The following is a 9,608-nucleotide window of genomic DNA, read 5'->3' as shown; positions in this document are numbered from 1 at the left end:
CTTGCATCCTCAATACTCCATCATCTCCAATGGTCACAGCCCTGAAATCTCCATGCTGAACCTTGTCCCGAAGGACAAGCAAATGGGGGTCATTATACTGCCGCTCCCTGATACGATCAACTAAGGAGGACCGGGAAACCACACAAGCTAAAACTCGACTGGGCTCCGAAAGATCCAATCTCACGAACTGGCTGGCTAAGGCCTGAACATCCATCGCCATAGGCCTCTCTGAAGCTGGTAAATATGCCAAACTCCCCAAACTCTCCGCCCAGCGACTCAAGGCATCCCCCACCACATTGGCCTTGCCCGGGTGATATAGGATAGTGATGTCATAATCCTTCAGCAGCTCTAACCACCTCCTCTGACGCATATTGAGATCCTTTTGCTTGAGCAAGTGCTGCAAACTCCGATGATCAGTATAGATCTCTCAAGGCACTCCATATAAATAATGACGCCAGATCTTCAAGGCATGAACAATGGCAGCTAACTCAAGGTCGTGGACAGGGTAATTCTTTTCATGTATCTTCAACTGTCTGGACGCGTAGGCAATCACCCTACTGTCCTGCATCAACACTGCTCCAAGGCCAACTCTCGAGGCGTCACGATAGACAGTATAAAACCCCGAACCGGTAGGCAACATCAAAATAGGGGCTGTAGTCAAAGCTGTCTTGAGCTTCTGAAAGCTCACCTCACACTCCTCAGTCCACTGAAATGGGGCACCCTTCTGGGTCAATCTAGTCATAGGGGCAGCAATCGATGAAAATCCCTCCACGAAACGACGGTAGTAACCCGCCAAGCCAAGGAAACTGTGAATCTCTGTAGCTGAGGACGGCCTGGGCCAACTCTGCACGGCCTCTACCTTCCTCGGATCCACCCGAATACCCTCACTAGAAATCACATGGCCTAAGAATGCCACAGAACTCAGCCAAAACTCACATTTTGAGAACTTTGCATATAACTTCTTCTCCCTCAAGGTCTGAAGCACGGTCCTCAGGTGCTGCTCATGATCTTCCCGACTCCGGGAATACACCAGAATGACGAACGAGTCAAGATATGGCCTGAACACACTGTGCATCTAGTGCATGAAAGCTGCAGGGGCATTGGTCAGCCCAAATGACAAAGCAAGGAACTTGTAATGACCGTATCGAGTCCTGAAGGCAGTCTTCGGGATATCTGGCTCCCGAATCTTCAACTGATGGTACCCTGAGTGCAAGTCAATCTTAGAAAATACCTGTGCGCCCTGAAGCTGATCAAACAGATCATCTATACGAGGCAAAGGATAACGGTTCTTCACTGTAACCTTGTTCAACTGGCGGTAGTCAATACAAATACGCATAGAACCATCCTTTTTCTTCACAAACAAAACAGGAGCACCCCACGGTGAAACACTGGGTCGAATAAAACCCTTACCAAGCAATTCCTGCAACTGATCCTTCAACTCCTTCAACTCAGGAGGAGCCATACGATACGGAGGAATGGAAATGGGCTGGGTGCCCGGCAACAGATCAATGCCGAAATCAATGTCTCTATCAAGTGGCATGCCCGGAAGATCAGTTGGAAATACATCGGGATAATCCCGCACCACTGGAACAGAATCAACAAAAGGGGTATCAACACTAACATCTCTCACATAAGCCAAATACGCGGCACACCCCTTCTCAACCATGCGCTGAGCTTTAAGAAAAGAGATAACTCTACTGGGAGTGTGATCTAAAGTACCACTCCACTCAATACGCGGAACACCTGGCATAGCCAGCGTCACGGTCTTGGCGTGACAATCAAGAATAGCAAAGTGGGGCGACAACCAGTCCATGCCCAGAATAATGTCAAAATCCACCATACCGAGTAATAATAAGTCTGCTCTGGTCTCAAAACCACGAATAGTAACCAAACATGACCGATAAACACGGTCCACAACAAGAGAATCTCCCACAGGAGTAGAAACATAAACGGGGCACTCAAAGAATCCCGAGGCACACCCAAATGGGGAGCAAAGTAAGAAGACACATAAGAGTAAGTAGAGCCCGGATCGAATAGAACCGATGCCTCTCTGTGACAAACCAGAATAATACCTGTAATGACGGAGTCGGAGGCAACAGCCTCAGTACGAGCAGGGATAGCATAATATCTGGCCCGGCCCCTCTCTCGAGGGCGACCTCTATCTCCCCGACCTCCGCCCCTAGCCGACTGGGCAGGTGGGGTTGCTGCTGGAGCTGTGATCATGGCCTGAGAACTCTGAGGAGCACGCTGCGGCTGAGCAGTCTGTGAAGATGCACCCCTACCAAGTCTGGGGCAGTCCCTAACCATGTGGCGTGTATCACCACACTCAAAACAAGCTCTGGGAGGACGCGGTGGCTGTGACTGGCTGGGACTAGGCCTGCTGGACTGACCTCTGGAAGCACCCCGCGCAGGAGGCGCGCTAGAAACTGGAGGTGCATAATAAGGCTCCTGAGGTGTAGGTGGAGCTGGAGTACTGCCGGCTGCTGGAAGAGCTGAATGTACAGGGCGACCCGAATAACCTCTGCCATAACGACCTGCTGATGGGGTACGGGCACCAGAGTAGTGACCCGACTCTCGAGACCTCTTGGCCTCCCTCTCTCCTCGCTCCCTGGCGAGCATACCCTCAATCCTCCTAGCAATGCTCACTACCTGCTGATAAGGAATGTCCATCTCCAACTCTCGAGCCATGCTAGATCTGATGGGTGGAATAAGACCCTCAATGAACCTGCGAACTCTCTCCCGAACTGTAGCAACCAAAGCCGGTGCATGCCTGGCCAACCTGGTATAACGGATAGCATACTCTGAAACGGTCATAGCACCCTGGCGCAAATGCTCAAACTCTGCGCGCCATGCATCCCTGAGACTCTGGGGGACAAACTCTCTCATAAACATATCTGAGAACTAGGTCCAAGTCAGTGTAGCAGCCTCGACTGGACTGTCCATCTCATAAGTCCGCCACCAATCATAGGCGGCTCCCCGAAGCTGAAAAGCAGTGAAAGAAACCCCGCTGGACTCCACTATGCCCATAGTGCGAAGAATACGATGACACTCCTCTAGAAATCCCAATGCATCGTCTGATGCTAATCCACTGAACACTGGGGGATCATACTTCTTGAACCTCTCAAGTCTCCGCTGCTCGTCCTCTGAAGCAGCTGACCCATCCTCGGGCTGAACCGGCGCTGCAGGCGGTGTCGGAATAATCTCGGGAGCCTGCTCAACCTGCACTCGCTGCTCAGGAGTGCGGACGGCGGGAGTCTGTGCTTCTCCCCCGGCCTGGGATGTGGCTGCAGCAATGGGAAGCAACCCTGCCTGAGCCAAGGTGGTGTACATGCTCATGAACTGAGCCAAAGTCTCCTGGAGCGCTGGAGTAGTAGTGGCAGTAGTAGGTGTGCCAGGTGCCTGGGCTCCGGCTGGATCTGCTGGTGGTACCTCGGCCGCAGCTCGCGCAGGTGCTCTGGCTGCACCACGTGCGCGTCCTCGACCACTCCCCCGGCCTCGGCCTCTGGCAGTTGCAGTAGGGGGCGCGGGTGCGTGATCATCTCAAGTAGCACGTGTCCTCACCATCTGTGAGAGAATAGAAGTCAGAAGTTTAGAATTCATGTCCAAAAATATCGCACGACGAGGAATTCAAATGAAATGAAGATTTTTCCTAAACAGTTACATAGCCCCTCGTAGATAAGTACAGACGTCTCCGTACCGATCAGTGAGACTCTAATAAACCGGCCTATGTTCCGTGACTCCTATGAACCTAGAGCTCTGATACCAACTTGTCACGACCCCAGTTCACCCTCCATGAACATGTCGTGATGGCACCTAGTTCCTACAACTAGGTAAGCCTACCAGTGCGGAATAACAAATTAACATTTGCGGAATAATTAATTAAAACTAAACATACGGAAATAACAATTGTATATAAGGCCACTCGGCCTATACAACTCAAAAATATGCGGAAGTCTACAACTAAATCCCAAAACCCGAAAACTCACGGGAAACACAAGCTAATAGAATGTAGTAATCTGCTCTACACCAGAATGTCTAAACAACATGAAAGGAAAGAAAAGAACTATCTGCTAAGGCCGGAATAGAGTAGAGACTCCTGGTCTGCGGACGTAGCAGATATACCTCAAGTCTCAGCTAGGACTCTCCACCACGAGGATGATACTCCTAGGAGGAAGTACCTGGATCTGCACATGAAAAAAAACATGCGCAGAAGAGGCATGAGTACACCACAACGGTACTCAGTAAGTGCCAAGCCTAACCTCGGTTGGGTAGTGACGAGGAAGGTCGGGGCCCTACTGAGATAACATAATAAATAATGAGATAACAGAAACAGTTTAAATAAAGTCTACAGCGAGAATCTAAACCAGGTACATAAGGAAGAATAGTAATAGAAAACAAAGGTAACAATACACGGAAAACTGCTCTCAACAAGGAATTGTAGCCGGGGGATCTCTTGGTATCCCGAGGATCTCTTCGTATCCTCATCATCAACATTGGGGATCCCTTGGTATCCCGAGGATCTCTTGGTATCCTCAATAAGTAAGTCGGGGATCTCTTGGTATCCCAATATATATATAGAAACACATGTGCTAGGGATATCATGGTATCCCGCACCCTCAGTCCAGAATATCTCAAGTACAGGGGGATCTCCCGGGAAGCCGTCCCGTAGTCCCAAATTAAACACACACACAACAACAACGATTCATAAATCTCGGAACAATACTAAAAATCAGGACAGGAAGTAGTAAATTATAGCCTAACATGCTTCAGAGTACAAATAGCACAATTAAAACAAATAAGCAAGTAAGCCAGCTAAACATAAGTCTCTAAGCTAGCACGGTACAAACTTACAGTTAAAATGAAAAAGTAAACAAGAAATCTCAATTTAAATACTTCAAATAGAAATGGATTTACAATAATTAGCTCAAGTACGCCCTCGTCACCTCACGTACGAGGCATTCAAATATTCAAGATCATATCCTAAGGGAAAAGGGTTCCCCACACAAAGTTAGACAAGCCACTTACCTCGAACCGGCTCAATATCAACTAGAAACCACGCTCTTGCCACGAGTATCCGACTCCAAATGGCCCAAATCTATTCAATTCAATTACACATTGTAAATAACATCGCAAACACCTGGTTTTGCTATTAAATTCAAAGCTATAGCGTGAAATTAGGTGAAATGACCAAAATGCCCTTCAGGAGAACGCCTCGGAATCGAATAATTTTAACATTTTTAGAACCCTCGTACCCTCACGAGTCTAACCAAATAAAAATCTCCCAAATCGGAGGTCAAATGCCCACTCAAAACTCAATAGTTTAGGTAATGAAGTTTTACCCCAAATTATCCAATTTTTTGATCCTAAATTCGAATTCCTATGATGTATTTAACTATATAATGATGAAATATAACAAGAAGGGACCAAAGAAACATTACCCAGTGATCTTCACTTCAAAACCCACTCAAAATCGCCTTAAACCGAGTTCTCAATTGATTTTGCAAACTTATGAAATTAAACCCTCGACATGTCTATTTCTGCCCAGGGATTTCCGCTTCTGCGGACAAGGGACCGCTTCTGCGGTCCCGCTTTTGCGGAACACTGGCCGCTTCTGTGGCTTCCTTTAAAATCCCGGCTTCCGCTTCTGCGGTTCCCATCTCGCAGAAGCGGATCCGCTTCTATGGAATTCCTACCGCTTCTGCGGTTTCCTGGAAGGTGACCAAAAATCGCTTCTGCGAAGCCAAGGCCGCTTTCGCGGCTCCGCTTCTGCGGTTCCCAAGCCACAGAAGCGAAAAGATACCAGAAGCAGCAGAACTGCTACCTCTTAACTTCCAAAATTCTTCCGTTAACCACCCGAAATCATCCCGAGGCCCCCGGGACCTCAACCAAAAGCACTAATACCACCTAATACCTTATTCAAACTTGTACCAATCTTAAAAACACATAAAACAACACCGGAAACCCGATTAAATCAAGGATTCAAGCCTAGGAACTTCAATTTCTAACAGAACACATTTTCGATCAAAAACCTACCGAACCTCGTCTGAATGACCTGAAGTTTTGCACACACATCCCAAATGACATGACGGAACTGCTGTGACTTCCGGAATTCTAATCCGACCCTCGGATCAAAAACTCACTATTGGACCGAAAACTTCAAAAATTCAAACTTCGGCATTTAAAGCCTAAATAAGCTACGGACTTCCAAAATACATTCCGAACACGCTCCCAACCCCGAAATCAACTAACGAAGCTAACGAAACCATCGGATTTCCATTCCGAGGTTGTCTTCACACTGTTCCGACTACGGACCATTTTTCAACACTTAAGCTCTCATTTAGGGATTAAGTGTCCCAAAACTCTCCAAAACTTAACAACGAACGTCCCGGCACACCAAAATAGCAGAAATGAACTTAGGGAAAGCAGTTAATGGGGGATCGGGGCGTAAATTCCAAAAACGACCGGCCGGGTCGTTACAAATACCAAGAACGAGCTCAAACTCTCAATTTGGAGCCGAACGATCCAAAACTAGATAAACGAGGTAAGAACTAGTCAATACAAGCTCGCAAGATCGCATTCTAACTATTTAAACAATTTCCCAACCTTAAACACAAGTTTCCTAAAGTCCGACCCCGGGCCCACGTGCCCGGATTCTGAAATTTTTCAAAGAAAGTTGTTCTTTATAACCTAAGGAACAAGAATATATGATTTCTACTTCATTCTACAATGAATTTCGTTGTTGAATCTTGTTTTTAACAAAACCCTAGGTTTTACTCTATTCCCATGATTTTCACTAATTTTTATGTGTTAATCTACCCATAACTCAGGTATTAAACTCACATTAATTAGAAATAACTTACCTCACAATGCTAGGCGGAATCACCCCTCCAAGAGCTCCAAAATCGCCAAGAAATGAGTGAAAATGAACAAAAAACGGCCTAGAGCCCGAATAAATGAAGGCCACTGCCTTCTGCAATTTCCGCATGTGCGGTCCTGGGTCGCACCTGCGACCTCCGCTTCTGTGGAAAGAAGAATGCTTCTGCGGTCTGGGCCGCTTCTATAGACAGGCCCAGCGCTTTTGCACACAAGTCATATTCGACATTACGGACCTACTACAACTTTCGGAATCGGATTCCGACCCCGATATCAAAAAGTCCACTTCCGGTCAAACTTCTCAAAACCTTCAAACTTCTATCTTTAGCCAAATGACTCCAAATTGACCCACGGACCTCCGAATTCACTTCCCATCGCGCTCCCAATACTAGAATCACCATACGGAGCTACTCCAAGACTCAGAATCCCAAACGGACATCGATAACACTGAAATGCACTTCAACCCAAACTTATGAAATTCCTTCCAAAATGCTAACTTCCACAATAGGCGCCAAAACGCTCCCAGGTGATCCAAAACCCAATCCGGGCATACGCCCAAGTCTAAAATCATCATACGAACCTGCTGGAGCCTTCGAATCCCAATTCCGAGGTCGTTTACTCAAAAATACAATCCTAGTGAATTCTTTCAACTTAAAGCTTCGGAAATGAAGATTCTCTTTCCGAATCAACTCCGAACTCCCCGAAATTCAATTCCGACCATGCGTGCAAGTCATAATACCTGAAAAGAAGCTGCTCATGGCCTCAAACTGCTGAACAACATGGTAGAGCTCAAGACGACCGGTCGGGTCGTTACACGGCACCTTGTGCCCACATATTTTGCCTCAATTTGTACAACAACATTCTCATGTTACTCAATACATAGGACCCATAACTAATGCAATTAAGATGTTCCAAGAGTCTCATTTACGTAACATAAAGTATAGTACATCTTCTAAACCAATTAGGAACTCAGCAAGAAAAGATGAAGTTATTTTTAGAAATCATTTGAATTAAGAAAGTACCATTTTCAATTTAAAATACCACATCGAATGAATTATTATCTTTAATATGGGTTTAATAAATTAACTGAGAAGAAATTCCTTTTTAAGTAAATTACAATTTCAGACAGTTTAAGGGAATTTAATTGAGTAACCAATTGAGTTAAAAATGTGACAATTTTTAAATTTGAAGTATTGAAATATGTATATATAAATACGGCTAGGTATTGAAAACACCATGAATTGCAACACAAAGGATCACAACAGTAAAGGAATCTAAACAGTTAAAACACCTGAATTGATAACAACAAATAGACACAGCAAACAGAAAGTGCACGGCATCACCCTTCGTGCTTTAACTCTCAATCCTCACCATGCAATCAATATTCACTTTTATTCTTTCTTTTTGCGGTGTGCAACCCGATCCCAATCATATAATGATGTTGTGGCGTGCAACCCGATCCAAATCATACAATGATGTTGCGGCATGCAACCCGATCCAAATCATATAATGATGTTGCGGCGTGCAACCCGACCCCACTTGTCCACCCTTATTACTCCTTGTTGCGGCGTGCAACCCGATCCCATATAATATTGTTGCGGCGTGCAACCCGATCCCATAAAATATTATTGCAACACGCAACCCGATCCCAATATACAAATCAACACCAATCACAAAAGAATCCCGGCAAGGGAAATAATATCATAAAATATAACATCCCGGCAAGGGAATCAACAATAGAAACAAATACATCCAGGCAAGGGAATCAACAATAACCAATCTCGTTCCAACAATTAACTTCACAAAATGAATCCCAACTTGAGTCAATACTCAACAACGGTCAAATACCAAGGAATTACCATCAGCCTGGTCCAACATGAATACTTATCAAGTCAAGCATGAATAGTACATAATAAGGATCACGAAAAAAAATCAAGAAGCACACTAACCTTAGCAAAGGATCAAGACATAATAAGCACGTGATAATTACACCAGTAACCACAACAAATGAACATATAACATATTTTCACGAAGTCATAGAGGAACTCACAATCAAGAAGTATCAAAACAATGAGGAAGGAAATCACTTCAATTAAGGAAATTACAAAAACTCCCCGTGCCCGCACCTCGGAACCCGATAAAATTTACAAAAACCGAACACCCATTCCGCTACGAGTTCACCCACACAAAAATTATCTAATTCCGATACCATTTGGTCATTCAAATCATCATTTTACATTGTTGAAAGATTTCACAATTTTCACCAAACTTTCCTTTAGATTCTCATGAATTTGATGTTAAATCTAAGATATAATCACTAAATATAGTTGAAAATTGATTAGAGACACTTACCCAATGATTTGGATAAGTTTGGGTCTTTGGAAAATTGCCTGTGAAGGTTTAGGGTTTAAGAAAATTGAAAAATGGGTAAAAATCCCGTCAAAAATCTCACTTAACAGGCCTCAGATGTCACATTTGCGACCCACGGTTCGCAATTGCAAACCCTCGCAATTTGCGAACGAGGCAGGGCTGGCAGAATTCGCATTTGCGACAAAAAGTTCACATTTGCAAACTGGGCATCACAATTGCGATGAAAGAGTTCGCATTTGCAACCACACTAGAAACCAGCAATTTTCCCGACACGAAAATGAGCATAACTTCCTCATACGATGTCCAAATTCGATGATTCTTTTTCCTATGGCTCCGTATACTAATGGTTCAATAAAAACTGAATT

This window comes from Nicotiana attenuata, unplaced genomic scaffold, assembly GCF_001879085.1.
Source record: "Nicotiana attenuata strain UT unplaced genomic scaffold, NIATTr2, whole genome shotgun sequence".
NCBI lineage: Eukaryota > Viridiplantae > Streptophyta > Magnoliopsida > Solanales > Solanaceae > Nicotiana > Nicotiana attenuata.
The sequence above is the reverse complement of the archived record's forward strand: the minus strand, read 5'-3'. Positions refer to the sequence as shown.